Source organism: Callithrix jacchus, chromosome 8 (assembly GCF_049354715.1).
Source record: "Callithrix jacchus isolate 240 chromosome 8, calJac240_pri, whole genome shotgun sequence".
NCBI classification, from domain to species: Eukaryota; Metazoa; Chordata; class Mammalia; order Primates; family Cebidae; genus Callithrix; species Callithrix jacchus.
In genome coordinates, this window is record NC_133509.1 from 5,480,942 (window position 1) to 5,502,386 (window position 21,445).

The 21,445-nt window shown below is 46.5% G+C and overlaps 1 protein-coding gene across 18 annotated transcripts in view; it reads left to right on the plus strand.

Annotated features, from left to right (window-relative positions):
- FAM81A (family with sequence similarity 81 member A) overlaps positions 1–21,445 on the plus strand; it is a 172,030-nt gene that overhangs the window by 67,826 nt on the left and 82,759 nt on the right. For 4 of the 18 annotated variants that reach the window (XM_017976623.4, XM_035258749.3, XM_054240430.2 and 1 more), the window contains exon 1: positions 8,747–8,912. The exons of 6 other annotated variants lie outside the window; for them this stretch is intronic. The gene's annotated coding sequence lies outside the window, so the exon portion shown is untranslated. 8 more of the 18 variants (XM_035258750.3, XM_054240431.2, XM_078333274.1 and 5 more) reach the window with 4 other exon arrangements.

Sequence of the window (21,445 nt, forward strand, 5' to 3'; positions counted from 1 at the left end):
TTCCACTACCTAGATCCATGTCTACTCTTTTTTTTTTTTTTTTTTAGATAGAATCTTACTCTGTCACCCAGAGTGGAGTGCAATCTCAGCTCACTGCAACTTCTGCCTCCCAAGTTTAAGCTATTTTCGTGTCTCATCCTCCCAAGTACCTGGAATTAGAGGATGCCCAGCTAATTTTTGTGGTTTTAGTAGAGATGGGGTTTCACCATGTTGGCCAGGCTGATCTTGAACTCCTGAGCTCAAGTGATCTGCCTTCCTCTGCCTCCCAAAGTGCTGGGATTATAGGTGTGAGCCACCACACCCCTCCCTTCTACTCCTTTTTCATCTACTTTCTCATAATTAGAAAATATTTCTCAATGATTCCTGAGAAAGGGTGCATATGAGGTACATTGTTGTGAACTAAAAGACATGAAAATTGTTTTATTCTGCTCTCAGTCTTTTTTTTTTTTTTTTGAGATGGAATCTTTCTCTGTTGCCCAGGCTGGAGTGCTGTGGCACGATCTTGGCTCAGTGCAACCTCTGCCTCCTAGGTTCAATTGATTCTTCTGCTTCAGCCTCCTGAGTAGCTGGAACTACAGGTGCATGCCACCATGCCTGGCTAATTTTTGTATTTTTAGTAGAGATGGGGTTTCACCATATTGGCTGGGCTAGTCTTGAGCTCCTGACCCCATGATCTGCCCGCCTCAGCCTCTCAAAGTGTTGGGATTACAGGTGTGAGCCACTATGCCCAGCCTCTGCTCTCAGTCTTTATGGATAGTTTAGCTGGGTGTAGAATTCTGGAATGGAAATAAGTTTCTCTCAGGATTTTAAAGGTACTGTTCTTTCTTCAACTGCTAATATTAAGAAGACTCATGTTACCTGGACTCCTAATTCTTTGTATGTGATGTTTATTGTCTATAAACTTTTGGATTTGCTTTTCATCTTTTGTGTTCTGAAATTTCAAAATCAGTTGTCTTGGTATGGATCTTTTTAAAATTTACTTTGCCAGGTTCTTGGTAGTCCTGTTCAATCTAGATGCTCATGTCCTTCCATTATAAGAAATTTTCTTCTACAATTTGTGCAACTTTAGGGATTTTACTCTGAGCACCCTTATCGGTCATCCTGTCTTTCAGTATTGCCTATAAAAAGTACCTATGCTGAAGATTTTTAAAAGCTTTGCTTAGAACTGTCCCTCTCTAAGATTAATAAAAGGAAAGCTGATACCTCCTGTGGAAATGTTCCTATACATACCATTATTATCTTCCCTTAGAAAAAGGGCTGACTCTTTCTTGGAAAAACAAGAGTCAAATTGATTATGTGAAAGTTGGTATTAGGGATATTTGGGCTTTAAACTTCTAATGAATTAGCAATAACTTTGCATGTATCACTGTGACTTATTTTGAAGAGAATGTTTTGAGTTTTAAGGACTGTAGTTAGAAAATTTTGTCTTCATGTGTAAAATAAAATAGTTGAATCAGTATTAATTAGACTTTCACTTTTCTGACTGGATTTGGGATAAAATAAGCCAGGGGAATTTAAGCCCAAATTTTTGATGTAAGATATGTAGGCTGAAGTCCTAGTTAGGAATAGGTTCACTCCTGATGCTGAGAACGGGGCAGGCAGATGAAGAATCCTAGAGGGTTGAGTCCAGGCCAAGCAGTAGGACTTGGGAGGTGCCAGTCTTCTTTGTTCCGGGAAGGCTTTGAAATTTTACTTTATCATCCATGAGAATAAACCTAAACAATAAAAAATAAAAATAAACCAAAGAGCTGAAAGCAAGGGCCAGATAGTTGTCTGGTGGTGGTGATCATGGACTCGCCAGCCATTGCCAGCCATATTTATCCTCAGAGATTTTCACTGGGAGAAAGAATGGTTTCAACCAGCAGGGGATGGAGAGGATGGGACAGTGATGCCACTTCCACCATTCCGGTGGCATCAAATGCACAGACCTATTTACCTTTTTAAGGGCTTCACTTGGTACCTAATTTGGTTCAGTCATGCCAGTGGGGCAGGAAGGATTCAGATAAACATAAGGCAGAAACCATACTGTGACAATGTCACTCATTGCTTTAGAAGAGAGACCTTGGAATTTGTATTAGGTACATCAAAATGATGCAGGAGATTAGGAACTGCATGTACCTTTGACTATGACATCGAAAACTACGTGTAAGGAAAAGAGATGATTTTGGAGTGTGGTTGGGACCAGAAGGAATCTTAGAATTGTTCCAGCCGAGCCAAGCAATAGCAATAATATTGTGTGGAATGAGTTAACCAGACTAATGAACAAGTTCTGTCTCCCTGTGTACGACATAACAGTTGAACCAATATTAATTAAATCTTTGCTCTTCTGACTGAGTCTTGGGAGACAATATTAAAAAAGAAAAAAATGTTTTTTTTTTTTTTGAGATGGAGTTTCACACTTTTTGCCCAGGCTGGAGTGCAAAAGTGCGATACTGACTCACTGCACACTCCATCTCCCAGGTTCAAGCCATCTGCCTGCCTCAGCCTCCTGAGTAGCTGGGATTACAGCTATGCACCACCACACCCAGCTAATTTTGTATTTTTAGTAGAGGCAGGGTTTCTCCATGTTGGTCAGGTTGGTTTCGAACCCCTGACCTCAGGTGATCTGCCCGCCTCGGCCTCCCGAAGTGCAGGGATTACAGGCGTGAGCCTCTGCACCCAGCTGGGTCTTCCTTTTGTCATAGTCCTAAGAATTACCTTTGCTATTATCTTTTTTTTTTTTTTTTTTTTTTGAGTCAGAGTCTTGCTCCGTCACCAGACTGGAGTGCAGGGGCATGATCTCTGCTCACTGTAACCTCTGCCTCTCAGGTTCAAGTGATTCTCCTGCCTCAGCCTCACAAGTAGCTGAGACTACAGGTGCGTGCAACCGTGCCCAGCTAATTTCTTTGTATTTTTAGTAGAGATGGAGTTTCGCCTTGTTAGCCAGGATGATCTCAATCTCCTGACCTTGTGATCGACCCCCCTCGGCCTCCCAAAGTGCTGAGATTATAGGCGAGAGCCACCACGCCTGGCCTTTTTTTTTTTTTTTTCCCGAGACGGAATCTTACTATGTTGCCCAGGGTGCTGTCGAATTCCTGGCTCAAGCGATGCTCTGGCCTCAACCTCCCCAGTAGTGGGGGGGATTAATGGCACCTGCCACGGTTCCTTTGATATTACCTTGGGGTGCGTCTTCACCAAAGAAGGTCAAAGAGAGTTTAAATAATTTGCCAAGTACATCTGGATAGTTTCCACCACTTTTAAAGCATGAATGCCCTTAAGGGAAGAAAAGGAAATGTCAATTTTATTATTTATGTTTCCCAAGGGAAGAAAAGGCTATCTCCTGAGTCTACGGTGACAATAACCTACCGCATGACTATGTGGGGCTCCAGTGCCTCGTAGAGAATCCTGCAACCCATTCACATTGCCTTGGGAAACCTGTGTGTGCATGAAAATGCCTTACGTGTTTTCAAATGTAGGAGAGGACACAAAAGACAATTATACCTACTTATCCCTTTAACAGCAACGGCATAATATTAATTTATTTTACTTTATTATTTTTCTTTTTTCTTTCATTTTAGTTTTATTTTACTTTAAGTACAGGATATGTACTGTCTATTAATCACAATTTTTAAAAACGGCATCACTCTATATGCCCTTTCCTGGCAGGCATGTACTCATAAAGCACTTGCTTCAGTTTTATTACTTAAGAAGATGCTCAGTCTGGGTGCGATGGTTGACACCTATAATCCCGGCACTTTGGGAGGCCGAGGTGGGTGAATCACGAGGTCAGGAGTTCAAGACTAGTCTGGCTAACATGGGAAAACCCATCTCTATGAAAAATACAAAAATTAGCTGGGCATAGTGGTGGGTGCCTTCAATTCCAGCTACTCAGGAGGCTGAGGCAGGAGAATTGCTTGAACCCGGGAGGCAGAGGTTGCACTGAACTGAGATCACGCCACTGCACTCCAGTGCCGGCACCAGACTTGGTCTCAAAAAAAAAAAAAAAAAAAAAGCTAAAATCCCAAAATATGCTTGACTCTGTATATTTTAAACTAACAATTCTTTGATTGGTTTTATCTGGGTAAGTACACAAACCTTCACTCCTTTGCTGGTGCAGACCTGAGACGAAGGTGTAAGAAATCAGAGGTAATGTTAAAATTAATTTGCTCCCTCAAAATAATTTTTTATAAGTTACTGTTCACATTCTTTGCTATGTGCTGTCCTTGGGGAAGACAGGGGAACAAAAACAACGTTTATTTAGTTCTCACTGTGCCATACACTTTACCTACTGAAGTTTGTAATGCATTTTTCATCCTTAGCGTCATTTTTTTTTTTTTTTTTTTTTTTTTTTTTGAGACGGAGTCTTGCTCTGTTGCCAGGCTGGAGTGCAGTGGCGCAATCTCGGCTCACTGCAACCTCCGCCTCCCGGGTTCAAGCGATTCTTCTGCCTCAGCCTCCCGAGTATCTGGGACTACAGGCGCGTACCACCACACCCGGCTAATTTTTGTGTTTTTAGTAGGGATGGGGTTTCATCATGGCAAGGATGGTGACGATCTCTTGACCTCGTGATCCGCCCGCCTCCGCCTCCCAAAGTGCTGGGATTACAGGCGTGAACCACTGCGCCCGGCCCCTGTCATTTGGTTTTTGTGCAGCGATTTAGCACCTGGTACAAGGCACAGCCGTGACATCAAAGGAGCCCAAGTTCAAATTCTAGCTCTGAAACTTAATAGCTTTGGGACCTTGGACAAGTTACATAATACCTCGAAGCCTTACTTTATTCATAAGCTGTTGCAAGGAAGAAATAAAACACTACGAGAAAGCATTTAGCACAGGGCTTGACATAAACATTGGCTATGATTGCACCAGGGCCAGGGACAAGGGGAGGTGCGTGAGCCAAAACTTAAGGTGCAATATCTAAGGCAGACTCAGTGATCGGGACAAATATTATTATAATGCAATGTTTAAAAAATCAAAATTGGTCCGGGCATGGTGGCTGATGCCTGTAATCCCAGCACTTTGGGAGGCTAAGGCAGGCAGATCACGAAGTCAGGAGTTCAAGACCAGCCTGACCACTGTGGTGAAACCCTGTTTCTACTAAAAAATACAAAAATTAGCCAGGTGTGGTGGCACGTGCCTTCAATCCCAGCTACTCAGGAGGCTGAGGCAGGAGGTTTGCCTGAACTCAGAAGACGAAGGTTGCAGTGCGCCAAGATCATGCCACTGCACTCGAGCCTGGGTGACAGAGAGAGACTCTGTCTCAAACAAACAAACAAAAATAATTAATGAAATATGAAAATTTTCAATAAGGACAGGGTGAATATTCCTAATCTTTACCTGGCTACAATGTGACTTGCCATGGCACTCTATACCACAACCTCGTGTGACGGATATTGTCATTTCCTTTTTGTTGTTGAGCAGAAGTTCAAGTTGTCTTTTAAATCTGCATATGAGAATAACCGTCCTGCAATGTACTACTTGGCAAAGAAGCCAAAACAAGAGTGTCAGCTTATGTGAGGTTTCATTGTGTAAACTGTGGTGTCATGGCTGGCTAATACAAGGTAGCCTGTGAACGTTTGTGGAACTAGACTGAACTAAGCCGAGGTGTTACCAAAGTGCTGAATAGCCTCAAGACTCTACATAAATATTTTGGCCTATTTTCTTAGAACTGTTGGAAAGAAATTTTTTTTTCAAAATCAATGTGCAATAGAATTTTCCATAATGCTTTTCTTGCCTCTGAACTGGGTTTTGGATAAATCGGTTTCATTATGAGGCTATTTTAGTATTTCTGGCCACAAACTCTTTGTACAAAGACTTCTTTATTTCAAATTTCATTCTGGAAAGTGTTAGTTGAGGGCTTAGTTACAGGCTATGTACCTGCACCCCAAGGCTGGACTTGCCCTGCTATGCACACCTGCACTTATCTAAGTTAAGACATAAGCATTATTAAAAGGATCTTCCCAATGTTTTGTGCTTTCTCTGCTGGTTGTGCCTCAGTTATAGCTACTTTAAAAAAATTATTGGCCAGGTGTGGTGGCTCATGCCTGTAATCCCAGCACTTTGGGAGGATGAGGCGGGCAGATTATGAGGTCGGGAGTTTGAGACCAGCCTGGCCACCATAGCGAAACCCCATCTCTACTAAAAATACAAAATTAGCTGGGCATGGTGGCGCATGCCTGTAATCCCAGCTACTCAGGAGGCTGAGGCAAGCCAGTCACTTGAACCCAGGAGGCGGAAGTTGTGTTGAGCTGAGATCGTGCCACTGCACTCCAGCCTGGGTGACAGAGTGAGACTCCGTCTAAAAAAAAAAAGAAAAAGTAAAAAAAAGAAAACCTTTTTGTGAGATGGATTAGCCACCAGTAAATTCATAAGCAAAACATAATATTTGAGAGAATGAGCCTATACATGAAGAAAAATTATTAGCAAAAACAAAGCCAACTGTAGTTTATTCAAAACATATGAAAAATCTATAATTTCTGTAAATAAAAGCGGGAAAAGGGAATTTTCTTAATTCTATATTACTATTTTCAACAAAGAAAACCAACAAAGAAGAGCCATAGAGTAACTATTGTGTTACCTGCTAATTAACCCAGATTTTTAGTTGGTTATTCACAGAATAATGTCCCAAGGTCTGAACCCCACCTTTGTTCAATGTAAGATTTCTCTTATTTGATGAAACATTTTATTGGATTTTTGAGACAGAGTCTCGCTCTGTTGCCGTGATTCGACCTAGGCTCGCTACACCCTCTGCCTCCCAGGTTTGAGCGATTCTCATGTCTCAGCCTTCGGAGGAGCTGGAACTAGAGGTGTGCACTACCACACCCAGCTAAGTTTTGCATTTTAAATAAAGACAGGTTTCGCCATGTTGGCCAGGCTGGTCTTGAACTCCTGACCTCGTGACCAACTCGTCTTTCAGCCTCCCAAAATGCTGGGATTACAGGCGTGAGCCACTGTGCCCGGCCCACTTCCTGTTTTATAGATGCTCCATTCTGAGGAATATTAGGATCCACTATCATTCTCCTAGGAAGCCAGGAATGGGTGTCTTGAAGCTCTGGCACAAGAAATAGTAGAGAGGGCAGGGGCAGTATTGGGGTGGGCAGGGCAAGAGTAGAGTAATAAGAAGAGGGGAAAACAAGACGGAGGCGATGTCATGTGTCCACCTGAGATGCTCTCCATATGCACCGAAAGGCACCCTGATGGAGACAGACAAGAAACGTTTTGAACCTTTTTTTGGACTCTTAGTGATGATCTCTAGGTTTGAATGGGTACTTTCTGCTAACACATGCGTGCCTTTCCAGACGCTGTGGCAAGTTACAGCCAGAAAGTCACTGGGAAACTGAATGACGGTGTCATCACCACGACATGGTATCTAATTCAGTATGTATTTGCCTAGTTCGTACCATGCACCAGGCAGTGGGAATCTCACCGAGAAAGGAAAGAATAGTCATTGAGCTTTTGCAGCACTCAAGAGATGCTGTGAGATCAGATCTGCACATCACAGGACTCGAGTCCATCACTCTCCTGGTCACAACGGCAGTGTTACTTGTGTCCGTGATCATTCGATGACTCGTTAGGCTCTAAGCTCTGTGACAGCCGAAGGTGATGTCTCTTTTTTTCGTCTTCACCATTGTGTCTCAGAACTGAGCATAGTTTCCAGCACTTGGCAGGCATCCAATAGATACTGTTGGCTGAATGAATGTTAGAGATGCATTTGCGCTTTGTGGAGGATATTAGCCCGTTTTATAGGTGAGGAAACAGTCTCTGAATACCCAAGATCACACACAAATAACAGTCCTTAATACTAACAACCCCTAAAGAATAATCCTGCCGGGGCGAGGATTCCAAAACGACTCCACAGTTCGGGCTCTTCTACCATGTCGGGCTCCTTCCCCTGGGTTGGAAGGGCTCAGGCTAGGGGGAGACAGGCAGGAACCCCGGTGCTGGGTAAGTACCAGCGTCTGCGAAGGAGGCGCGAACAAGACCAGGTGAGGCGGGCAAAGGTCAGGTCCCCCCGCCCCCCAACTCCGCTGAAATCCCTCCCACCGAGAGAAAACACAGTTATGAGTGAATGGGCTTGTGCGCCCTGATGAGAATCCAAAATCGAGAGGAAGGTGGAAAGAGCCAGGACGCGCTGGGAGGGGATGAAGCAGATGGGAGAAGGCAGGGCTGGGAAGAGGAGGGGTGTCGGCGGTTCTTCCTCGCGTCGTGTCTCCTGCGATGAGACACGATCCTGGGTCCCAGCTGCAGGTGTCAAGGCGATTCAGTAAATGACACTTGGCAGCCCCGAAGGGTTTGTTCCCCTACGCAGGCGGGGCGTCACCGTGGCCTAATCAAACACCTTCTTTCCAATTTGGGGTGGGGCGGGGCAGAAACTGTTTTTGTGGGGAAACGGTTTAGTAAATAAGGTCTATTGGGACTCTGGAGAGAATGACAACGCCACCACCATGGCCGTGATCTTCGTCAGGCACCATTTCAGCACCTGTCCAAGTCAGCCCGCCCTACAACAGGATTTATTTTCCAATGAGCGAAATCCCCGCCCGCCAACTCCGAGGCGCTTGGTCGCGAGCTCTGTGGGAAACAGCAGCGACGAGCGGAGGCTATTTTGGGTGTGGGAACGAGGAGGGAGGAGGGGCGGCGCCGCCAGGCTGGGCGCGGGCGCGCGGGGAAAGCCTCCAGCTCGGGCTGCCACGGCAACCGCGTCCAGGCAACGCGCCCGGAAGCGGCTAGGGCGGCGCGCGGCGGCTCGCGCCCCCCGGGAGCCGCGAACCCTGCCGGGCCGCGCGCCGGGCCAGGCGGCAGGCGCGCGCTGATTGGACGGCGCTCCCCGCGGCGCGGGCCCGCAGCCGGGCGCCCCGCTCAGCCAGCGCCAGCGGCCACCGCACCCAGCCGCGCCGGCGAGGACATGTGCAGCCGCGGCGCGCCCGCCCCCCGCGCCGGTGAGTGCCGCGCAGTAGACCCCCCCGGGCCGGGCCTCCTCCGGGGCTGCGCAGCGGGAGCTCCCTGGGACGGCCGGTGACCTTGGGGCAGCCGCTCAGGAGATAGGCGTGGGGGAGAGAGAGCTGCGCGTGGCCCATGCGACATGCTGCGGGCGAGAGGGTTAACTGCATGTGACGCGAAGGGCCGAAGTTGGGCACAGAGCGCAACTGGCGTTGCATTTTCGCGGGGGCTGCATGCTAGCGAACCAACCGACGCCCGGAGGGACTGTCTGGGGGCGCTGGGGTGGTGCACGGATTGCCAGGGGTAAGGGCGAGCCAGCCGACCCACAACTCAGAGTGAGTGACCTTGGGCAGGTTAACCATCTGCTCTTCTGCCCCTTCGCCTTTTCTCATCTTTCGAAGGAGAGGCTGGGGGGTCTCCGCAGTTCCACAGTGCTGTTGTGCCACGCTACTGTGAGCTGAGAAGAAGCCCTAAAGTACGGCTCTGCAGGTCCCTGAGATGCAAGGCTTAACCGTGTGTATTCTACGAGGGGTTTGCATTAATTGGTTCCCAAAGTGGCAAGAAATTTGATCGTTTTATGGAAGATTGTGGAGCAAGCAGTCGGCGGTCCAGAGAGTGGCTTCTTAAGATGCACAGGTTCAAACCTCTTAGATGCCCTAAAGACATGAACAGAATCAGGATTAATGCTCTTGGGTTCTTCTTTCCTGTAGTTAATCTAATAGGAAACTTTGTATTTGAACAGGTAAAATCAAAACCCAATCGTGGCAGGCAGCCGCAAATTAAGTGAGTCATTTCTTCAATGTGCACGAGGTGTGTGTGTGTGTGCGCGCGTGTGTGTATGTGTGCGCGTGCGCTCTCGCCCTCAGCTCAAAGTCTGTGTACGCCAGTGTTAGAAATTATTTCATAGGAGTAACCAGAAAGAATGCTAGAATGATTCAAATCCACAAAAGTGCAGCGCTCTCAGAAGCAGGGGCAAACATTTGCAGCTTGCTTTTAAAATAAGAGTTAGGTTTGTAGAGTAAATATATTCTTTATTGAGAACCATCCCCAGATTTGCACATTGTATCTGCCTTCTGGGCCCTGTCAGAGTGTGGTGTGTGTGTGTGTGTGTGTGTGTGTGTGTGTTGGGGGGGTTCCATGGCACTTCTCCTATTTTTAGCATTGACTGGTATTAAAAAAAGACACTCAGGTCTCCTATATCCCCTGTCTGTAAACTTCCCTCTTCCACGGAGTGGAACGGAGGAAGTACCCTCTCACAGGTACCCCTGGTTGCCCCTTCTCACTTTCTACTTCAAGGCTACCCTTGATATTTATTTGAATGTGATTTCATCAGTGTAAGAAGGTGCATTGGGAAGACACAGTTTCCAATGTTAATGAATAAGCTTCTGTCAGCTTATTTACCTGAGGGCTTAATAACCTTCAATGTGTTACATGTTAGAAATCTGATAGCATACAGACAGAAAAATCCTTAGTGCCCAGGGAATTCAACCACAAAGCCCTACCAACCCTTTAATGACCACACCTCATGGCACTTGGAAGCCTCACTGGTGCAGTATTCAGCCTCCTCTCTCTGCAGGCCACTACGCTGTGTCACTCCGACCTGGCTTTGAATGTCTTGTTTCTTGCATCCTGCAGCCACACTTGCATTTTCGTTTTTTCTGAAGCTGAGCCCACCTTCTGCTCCCCGAGCACCAGAGCCTGAGTGAACAATTTCCCGCAGAGAAGCCTTCTCTAGTGTCCTCTGCCAACTCACCAGAGTAAGGATGCTCTTCCGCTTGCTCCTTAGTGCTGCCTCCACACCAGTGCACTGTCACCAACCAAGTCTCCTCTTGGAAGGTAGTGCTGTCTGCTAATGCCCTCAGCCTGCTTCTTGTCTTCTGGCCCAGTGCTTCCCAAACCTGGGGCCTCCTCAGAATCACCTAGGACATTTTGAAAAACGTTGCTCTTTGTGTAATACTGGGGTTCAGGGTGCCCTCAGCTCCCCTGAGAGGACGTTTCTCCAGGTTCTTGGTCTCCCGCCCTTTCAAGAATGAGAGAGGGGACCATGGTGCAGTGCCCAGTAAATGCTGGACTCAAAAGTGTTTGTAGAAAGTGATTTATTTAGAGAGAGAGAAACAGAAGGAGAGAGAAACAGCTAACTCTCACACTGAGTAAGAGAATCCAGAAAGATGGAATACAGGAGAGAAAAGTAGCTTCCACACTGAGTACAAGGGAATAGAGAGATGGAGGTTAGGAGGGGAAGACAGGCTTCCACGAGAGAGTGAGGAAGGGGACCCCAGAGGGGAAATCCAGGAGAGAGAAAGATCCAGTCCAGGAACCCAAACACAGAGTCAGAAGGGGTGTGGAAGAAGGGGGCTTTTAACCTGGGAGGAACCCCCACCTTCTCCAAGACCCCAGGCCAATGAAAGGAGTTCCTTAGAACTTCCGCTGGAGTGACTGACTCTCAGTTTCTTCCCGTGCCCACGGAATTCAAACATAGACCCTAAATCTGGATGGAGAGAGATGGGAGCGGGGGCGAGGGGGGCATAGTCTAGGAAGTTCTTGCCCTTAAAACTACGCCTCCTTGTGGACCCGGAAAGAGAACACATTCCCTCATTTGGACTCCCTCAAATATACCGAATTAGAATCATTGGGGGCCGGGGCAATGGTGGGAGGAATAAGACCTAAAAGTCCCTGTTTATTTTATGTATGTATTTATTTATAAAATCCCTATTTTAAAAACAAACCCCAAAAGGTGGAGCAGCAGGAGAGGATAAAGAGAGAGAGAGAGAGAGAGAGAGAACAACAACTAACTCTGGGCAATTTCTGATGCACACCCAGGTACATCAGTGGAAATCTCTTCATTTGATGCCACAGAAAAGTGATAAGCGAAAAATGTGAGCAACTCTGGGGTTGGTGTTGAAGCTCTCTTAATTCCTTGACCTTGAAGTTCCTCAGCGTCAATTCCTTATGGCCTCAGTTTCCACGTTGCTTCAGCTAAGATCTCTTGGACTTCAGCCTACCCAGTTGTTACCACCCACCGACTGCTCTGGGTTTTAACCATTGCTGCGGACTCTGTCCTGTAATGTCCTTCAGCCCCTCTGTGACTCTGTTTCTCCACTTGGGGTGTGTAGGTTGCTAGCCATTTCTGTTCTGTCTGGAATCCCGGAACCCTTTGTTTCAGTGTGTTGGGGTTCTCATATTCTAGTCCTCAATCCAAAACCACCACCCCCATTATCTGCCTATTCTTCTCCCAGCCTGCCACATTATCCAGGAAGAAGTCACCAAGACCTTTATTTTGAGACTGAGGTTCGCTCTCGGCGCGATCTCGGCTCACCGCAACCTCTGCCTCCTGGGTTCAGGCAATTCTCCTGCCTCGGCCTCCTGAGTAGCTGGGATTACAGGCACGCGTCACCACGCCCAGCTAATTTTTTTGTATTTTTAGTAGAGACGGTGTTTCACCACGTTGACCAGGATGGTCTCGATCTCTTGACCTCGTGATCCACCCGCCTCGGTCTCCCAAAGTGCTGGGATTACAGGCTTGAGCCACCGCGCCCAGCCACCAAGACCTTTTGACAGGTTCCACTGAAAATTCACGCTGGCTCTAATCTCACCAGATAAATTCCCACCTTACCGTCTTCACTGGCCCCAAGCATCTTTTTCTTCCTCTCTTCATCCTTTATTTCCTCTTTCTCAAAGGAAGAAAATGTCTACAAGTCCCTTCCACAGGGTTAATCCGCATGTACTCCACAGTCTTCCTCCCCTGGACCTGATCCTTCCTTCGCCCCTCTTTTGGGGACTGGATGCATTTGTGATTCCCCTTGTCCAATGTCTTTGGTCCTTTCCTACTCTGCCCCAGCCCTCATCCCACCATATAGGTTATGCTTCCCATGAGAGCTATGGTAGGTTAGGGTCCTTGCTCTGTGCAATAGAATTTTCTGTGGTGAGAAAAATATTTTATGTCCTCACTGTCCCTTATGGTAGTCACTATTCACCTGTGGCTATTAAGCACACGAAGTGTGGCTGGTGTGACTGAAGAACCAAGTTTTTCATTTTAGTAGATTCTAAACTAATTTAAGTCCAGGTGAAGTAGTCACATAGGGCCAGTGTCTCCTGGATGGGGCCGCACAATTCCTGAGCCTGCTGCTCTGTCCTCAGTATCTCTTCTTTGTCCACTCACCTATTCTGGTTTCACCCTCATCTTTCTGTTGGAACTGCTTCCTCGAAGGGCTGCGGTGGAGGTGTCCTGGCTGCAGAGCTGAGGCCTTTGCCCTGTCCTTCCACTGCTTGGTCCCTGCCCTGTGCCTCCTGGCAGCAGTCAGCCCTTCGTGCCTCTCTCTCTCCCTGTCTCCATGAGGCTGGCTGTCCAGGCCCACTCGAACCTCATTTGTTTCCTTTTTCTTCCTGGCCTGCAGACACAGGGATGCTGTGAAATCCTGCCCTTGGTCTTTCCTGTCCTTTCCCTCCTCCCTTCTCCCTGCCCCAGCCTCACCTCTGAGCCCGCAGTAGTAGTTAAAGAGCACTGGGTGCCGCCGCCCCCTTGTACTATGTCCTCTAATCCTCACTCCAGCTCTGTGAGGCAGAGACTCTGATGACTCCTGTGTAGGTGCAGAAGTTGAAGTTGAGGGAGGTTTGAATAACTGAAGGCACTGCTTTCAAGGAGCCGGGGTTTGGCCGAGAAAGGGACTCCAGCAGCCTGACCTTAGAGCCCCACTTCTGACCCTGTTTGCTCAGGCCCCCAGCTACCTTCAAATCTGCATTTGGGGCCCTGAGCTCTCTTCCAGATGTCACTCAGAATGTCGTACTCAGAAGCCTGACTGTTTTGTCTCTGTTTCATCCCGGCTTCTGTAATCATTCCCCCGCCTTTTTAAACCTTTTACTTTGAATAATTCAAATTTATAGAAAAGTTGCAATAATTAAAATAATTCCCAGCCTACCTTTCAGCCAGATTCTCCAAATATTAATTTTTACCACGCTTGCTTTCCCTTTCTCTGTCATATTCTCTCTCCTTCTCTCTCTGTGTCTGTGTATCTCTGTGTTATACACACCCATATATACACACACGTTTACATACACACACACATGCATATGTCATTTTCCCTGAACCATTTCAGAGAAAGCTGTAGACATGATAACACCTTTGTCCCCTAAATACTCAAGTGTATATTTCCTTTTAAAAAGGACATTTTCTTGTATAAGTACCAAAATCTGAAAATTAGCATTTAGGACTATTACCTAATCAACAGACTTTATTCAGGTGTCATCTATTGACCTAATGTCCTTCATGGCAAAAGAGGAGAAGAAAGATATTTATTTTTTTGTTGTTTTCTTTTTGAGACAGAGTCTTGCTCTGTTGCCCTGGCTGGAGTGCAGTGGCGCAATCTCTGCTCACTGCAACCTCCGCCTCCCGGGTTCAAGCGATTCTTCTGCCTCAGCCTCCCGAGTAGCTGGGATTACAGGCACCTGCCATCATGCCCGGCTAACTTTTGTAATGTTGTAGAGACAGGGTTTCACCATGTTGGCCGGGCTGGTATTGAACTCCTGAACTCAGGTGATCCACCCGCGTCGGCCTCGCAAAGTGCTGGGATTACAGGCGTGAGCCACCGCACCTGGCCAAAAAGATCTTTACAAAACAGATCTTTTCTGGTCCAGGATCCCGATCTTGTGTTACATTCCTTGTCAGGCCCCTTTCATTTCCTCTAATCTGGGACTGTTTCCCAGACGTTTTGTCTCCATGAACCCTGATGCTTTTGAAGGGTGCCGGCCGGTAGCGTAGTGGAACGCCCTTTAGCTTGTCCTTGTGTGATGTTTCTCATGAGTAGTGCTGTGTGTCCCTCTCAGTGCATTCCTTGATGACATCGGTGCCATCCTCCTCTTTTCCGTAACCAGGGCTTGAGCACCTGGGGTTCTTCCGACTCTCTGCTCCTTGCACTCCCACATCCAGCTGGTCATGGAGTCAAGTGGAGGTGTCCCCTGCACAGTCTCCCTCCATTCATCCCTTCCTTTCTGCACCTACGGTCTCTCTCCTGCTTGGGGCAGTTGTGGAGTGAAGGCCTGTGCACACTGGCCTCAATCAACTGTTCCAGCTTCATCGGCCACCGCTTAGCAACAGGAACCCAAGGGTCCCGTAGTCCTCACCAATCAGTATTTCCTCTGCTTTGCCCACCTCTCCATCCCTTCCCATGCTGCTCTGAACTCACAGCATTTACCCCTTTGAATATCAGACTCAGTGCCTCCTCCTCAAATGCTTTTCCTGATGGCCTTCTTCAAACGGCTCCTACCTTCTGCCCGGTGGCACTCACCAGCCCCTCCATCCTTGCACGGTGTGTTATTTCCCTGCAGAATGGAAGTGCCTGCAGTGCGGGGGCTGTGCCTTGTTCAGCACTGTAGAGGCTCAATGAATATTTGTTGACTGGACTAAATTATTTGATGAAATCATTAAGCAAATGCACAGAAGAACCGTAGAGCTGCCTGCTAGCACGTGGTGTGCGATGGCGGATGTGAGACCCATGCCTTACCCGAAGAGTCAGGTGGGTGTTGGCTCAAAATAGGATCTTTTTAGTAAAACAGTGGATAATTTGAGAAGCATTTTCATGTTGTAAGTGGAAAAAATGATTCTTCCCAATGACATCTTAACGTCGTGTGTTATGTGTCAAGACAAAGAAAGAGCATATTTGATTTTTTAAAAGAAGAGTAGAGAAACCTAACATAGAATATTAAAAATTGCACATCTAGTTCTTCACACCCCAGTGAGCAGCTGAATGTGAGAGGAATCATTTCTCTGGCTCCCTTCCTCCCTGGGAGCCCTGGAACTACCTGCCTCCTCTGGCTGTCGGGCCTCTCTCTCTCTCTGCTGTCCTTCAGCACTGCCTCTCCCCTTCCACTCCCTCTCTCTCTCCTCCCGTGTTTCACTCTTTCTGTCTGCCCCTCTCTTAATAACTCTTCTGCTACCCCCGTCTCCCTATTGACTGTTTTATTATATTTTTGGACTTACTGGATGTGGTTTTATGTTCCATGAGTTTTTCATATAAAAGCAGGTGATTTTTGCAAAAAGAGAAAACCCAGTTGCTGTTTAAGCTTCAGTGGTCTCTTGTCAACAACCTTCCATGGCGCAGTGGTTCTTGTTATTTTAAAAATGTAGTTATCAGGGATAATAAAATGGCTTATCAGAACGTAATTACCTCTTTCTGGTACATCAGGAAAATTGCTGGGAATGTGCTGGTTGATAAATGTCAAAAAGCCTAAAATGTTCAGTTGCTACTAGAGAAACATTGGTACTTGAGGCTGAAAGTCAGGTCTTGGTGTGTTTCCAGGTGGGGAGCTGCCGAGCTTACGGGACCTGCAGTCTTCCTCCCTGAAGGGGTCTGTACTTGCTGACCGGGGTCACCCCCTGCCCCACCTCAGAACGCATTTGTGGAGATGACATTCTCCCTGGATGAAGCAAAAGTGCAGGCGAGAGAGTCTGCTGGCGTCGCTCAGTGTGGCTTAAATGAAAAGCGTGTTTATGTGGGAGAGAATGTGTGGGGGTTGCTTTTGCATTATGGAATTCTTAAAATTGTTGAACCGGGAAGATGTTATTCAGAAACCTCTGGTGCCTTCAGCTTGTTTTTTGTTTATTTCAGATTTCTTTTCTCCCCCATTTTTAATTATCTCTGCAAAAACTCAAGAGTCCTCCTCGCTCCTAAAATAGTTATAAAATTAATGTCTCAATTTTATAACTCACTCAAGTCGTTACTCCACGTAAAAGGGTACAAGACTCCCATCTTCAGCAGAGAAGTCCAGCCTCCTCTCTCTGAGTGTGAGAAAAAGGACAAAGACTGGAGACGGGAGTTTTCTTCTCAGCCTAAATTCTTCGCTTTTCAGCCAGTGATTCATAGAGGGTGGAACCAAAAGTCACCACCAGCATTCTGTCTGCATGAGAGTACACAGAATCTTGCCTTCCCCTCCTAGTTTAGTAGGTAGAGGGTTTACATGGGCTTTTAATAATATTTTTTCTCTTCTAGCTGTTGCACTTGGCGGATTCCTTTTTTAACATTTGGTCATGCGTCTTTTCTAATGCTAGAAAGAGAAGTTGCCGCATGTTGCTGTTGAGCCTAATAAGACACCCTAAAAGTAATGACTTCTTTTTCGGTGACGGTGCCCAAGCACACTGCAGGGTGACCTCCAGCCTTCCGCTGAGCTCACAGCTGGAAGGGCACCTTCAGACCGCAATCGAGATGTCATCTGGGCAGAGCAACACAGTCATGAAAACAATGGGTCTTCCCAAATGAGAAAAACAAAAACGCAAATGAACAAATACGTATGAGTGTCCGTGAAGAGACGCTGTGCTCGGGTTCGTGGAAAACCCAGGTTCATGTAGGACGTGGTTCCTGCTGCCCCACAGCAGCTCAGCTGGGGAGACATAATCCACGACAAGTTCAAATAACAATGGAAGACTTAAATAGCATTTCAAAATAGCTGTTATTAATAGATGAGAGCAAAACCCAATCTGTTTTCGCAAGCGTTCTCCTAAAACTGTTAACATCATTCTTAGTCGTGGAGTGTGGATTGAAGCAATGTCAGTGACCAGTCCTCGGGTTTAGGGGTCTGTCCATAAGTCTGTCTGGATCTGACAGAGGCTACGTGTGTATTGCAGACTGACTGCCTCCCATCAGTTATGCAAGAATCTCTGCCCTGGCTGGAAGGGCCCTGTAAATGCTGCAAACGTTCTAAAGTTCATCTTGGTGGGTCAGAAGCACATCAGCCCTCACCTTCCACCTTGGACAGAATTCCCTTTATGAATGCAATAGAATGGAGGGAAAAGAATGCAAGTCTTGCTAAGCGGACTCAAGGCCGTTTTCACAAAGGGCATTGAAAGTGTCTGTCCTGGGACCCCGTGGAGGGACTTGCCCTTTCTCTGGAACCTCAAGTTTTTGGAATACTTTGCTGGCAGCCCTCCAGCACCACTGGACCTGTACAGCATGCTGATTTCCTGATGCACAGGCGATCCGGGCTTCAGTCCCAGCCTTGAGGAGAGCACCAGACTCAAGCCTCGTTCTGTGCCCACAAGGAAACGAAAGTAACAGTTGATAGCAAACTTGTTTTCATTAAACCGTTGTCTTTTAAGCCCAGAGTCAGGCTTGTGTCTTGGTTTTGAAGGCTGTAAATGAGCAGTTTATGGTTTTGTTGTTATTGTTATTCATTGGTTCATTCTTTTCTTCAGGTTTTCATCTACATTTTTGTCATTGTGAAAATAGCATACTTGTTTAAGTATTATGAAAATAAGGAAAAGCAGAATAAAAATGTACCCAGTGCTGCTCTTTACATTTCAATTTCTTTCCACTGTTTTAAAAGATATGGTTATACTAATCCTTCTAGGGCGAGAATCCTTGCCTCACCCTCTCCAAGGTGGTTGTAGGATTTCTGGCTTGCTGAAGCAATGTACGGTTGGAAAAATTTCAAGGAGCTGCATCTACTGTTGGCCTAAGGCCGGGTATTTTTGTGTGAGGACACCCAGTGCCTTCGAGGCCGTGTAAAGCCTTATGACTTACCCACAATTCCTCAGAGCTGCCTCACAACCATAACGCCACGTGCCTTCCGCAGTATGCCAGTCCAGTCTATTTCTTCCAAGGACTGGTCAGCTACTCGCAAAAATTCTGGTCGGGAGCGGGAGAGTTGAGCTGCCTATGGAGAAGGAGGCAGAGTGTGCTTATTTGCACTGTTTTCATTTCCTTTGCACATAATCTGGAGGTGCTTCCCCAGTTGGGACGCTGTGGTTAATGTGTGGAAAGCTCCTGCTATTAGCAGTGGGCCTTCCTATTGCCTTGTCGATCTAGATACATTGGCTTGGGAAATTGGGCATCCTGACCTCAGTTACACAGCCCTTTTCCTTCTTTTACTGAAACACATGATTTAGCCAGATACCAACTATCCACACCACAGAGATAATTCCAGCAATTTGGCATGGGGAAAGTTGGTGGGAGGATGTGGGAAGGAGGGGCAGAGGAAGCAGCATTCAAGGTAGCCTCAGGACCATGGAGGCGTCTAGGCATGGAGGGAGGAGGCCTCAGATACAGGAGAGAAGGAAGACAGATAACTGGTGGCCTGGGCATACAGCAGGGCAGTTGGTTGCCTTGTCCTTGACCTTGAGTCTCCTGCTTCATTCGTCTCTTCTGGCCCATGGTGAAGCCGTCTTCTTACTGTGGGGAGAAAGAGAAGGGGGAGGAGCAACAGGATCAGGATATGGTAATGGTGATGGTGGGAGTGGTGGTGGAGAACTTCAAAATTTGCAGGGTTGGATGGGTGTGGTGGCTCAGGCCTGTAATCCCAGCACTTTGGGAGGGCTAGGTGGGCGGATCACATGAGGTCCGGCATTTGAGACCAGCATGGGCAACGTGGTGAAACCCCATCTCTACTAAAAATACAAAAATTAGCTGGGTGTGGTGGTGGGCGCCTGTAATCCCAGCTACTCGGAAGGTCTGAGGCACAAGAATCACTGGAACCTGGGAGGTGGGTGTCACAGTGAGCAGAGATCGTGCCACTGCACTCCAGCCTGGGCAACAGAGCGAGGCTCCACCTGGAAACAGAAAGTGCAGCGTCCTTTAAACTTATGAGTCACAATGTTTGCACCGTCTAAATTGTGGTGACTTGGAGCAAAGCTCTGGTTTCCAGGCCCTCATCGTAGTTCTAAATAGCATGTACTATTGTGCATTGTAGGATGGCTAGAACGATAAATAAGTAAATAAATAAATAAGTAGAGTTGACTATAAATCCACCTTGGTGGGTTTTCTTATTTTTATTTTTTACCTTAACATTATAGCAAGGACATTAATACATAACTATGTTCTTAGGGTGTTTTTGGTTTTTGTTTTAGAGCCGAGATCTAGCTAGCTCTGTTACCCAGGCTGGAGTGCAGTGTCATACAGCCCTGAACTCCTCGGCTCAAGTGATCTTCTTGCCTTGGGCCCCTGAGTATCTTGGACTACAGGTGTTCCCCACCATGCCTGGCTCATTTATTTTTTTATTGTTATTTTCTTGTAGAGATGGGGGCATTGCTGTGTTGCACAGGCTGGTCTCAAGCTCCTGGCCTGAAGTGATCATCCTGCCTCAGCCTCTGAAAATGTTGGGATTATAGGCATGTAATCCACCATGGCTTGACAGCTATTGATGTTCTTCCGATTGGAGGTGTTGTGCTCTAATTCGCTGCTCTTCTGTTGTTGAGCATTTAACCAATAGCCATTGATAGAAATATTGCCGTCTGGTTAAGATCACAGTATTAGGTATGGCTAAAATGCTTTAAGGGTGGAGACTTGATGGGGATTAGCTGCTTTTTCCATTGCATTCCAGTTTCACAGTCCTAGAACGTGCAGGGCAAGAGTGAGTCCTGTAAATGCCCTGGAGAGTCTAACAATTCGACTCCCCTTTGAACTCTTCATCTTTACGTATATTTTTTAGTATATTTTTTAAAGTGGGGGCAGGAAGAAGTAATTTTCGTTCTTTGAGAATGATACAGTGAAAAAATTAAGTTTAAGAAGTAAAAGATACATGTAGTCAAAGCCCACTGTCTTCTGTCTGTTCCTCTCTATTTCTCACTCAGAGAGAAATATAACCATGATTTGGTGTTTGTCATTTCCACATTCATCTTTAGATGTTACAGATTTGGTATATTATTTGGCATATTTTGAACCTTTTTTTTTTTTTTTTAAGACGGGGTTTCACCATGTTGGTCAGGCTGGTCTTGAACTCCCGACCTCAGGTGATCCGCCCACCTTGGCCTCCAAAGTGCTTGGATTACAGGCATGGGCCACCATGCCCGGCCTATTTTGAATCTTTGTAAAAATGACATTGTATAGTGTCCATATCCTTCTTCAGCTTACTTTTTAAAACTTAGTAAATTTATAAAATTCATTTACGTTGGGACTTGTAATTATAATTCATTTCATTTTCTTTTTCATTCCTTCTTTTTGAGACAAAATCTCATTGCCCAGGCTGGAGTGCTATGGCAAGATCACAGGTCACTGCTCACTGCAGCCTTGACCTCCCCAGGCTGAGGTGATCCTCCCACCTCAGCCTCCACAGTAGCTGGGACAATATGTGTGTGCCACCACATCCAGATAATTTTTACGTGTGTGTGTGTGTGTGTGTGTGTGTGTGTGTGTGGAGATGGGGTTGCCATGTTACCCAGGCCCACTCCTGGGCTCAAATGGTCTGCCACCTGGGCCTCCCACAATGCTGAGATTACAGGTCTGAGCCACTACCCCTGGCTGCTAATTCATTTGTTTTCAATACTATTTGTTCTTACGTTGCATGAATATATCACAGTGTATTCCTCCATTTGCCTACTGGTGGGTGTTCATTCCCTGCTCCTCATTTTTTTTTGCTGTTAGAAACAATGCTACCTGAAGTATTCTTGCAGATGTCTCCCTAAGAACATATTTGGAGAGTTTTTGAGGATTTTTTAGTAGTAGAATTATTAGACCATTAGGTTTGTGCATATTCTGCTTTACTAGATGCTGAACATTGCTTTCTAAAGTGTTAGTGTCAATTCACACTCCCATCTGGTTGTTCCATGTCT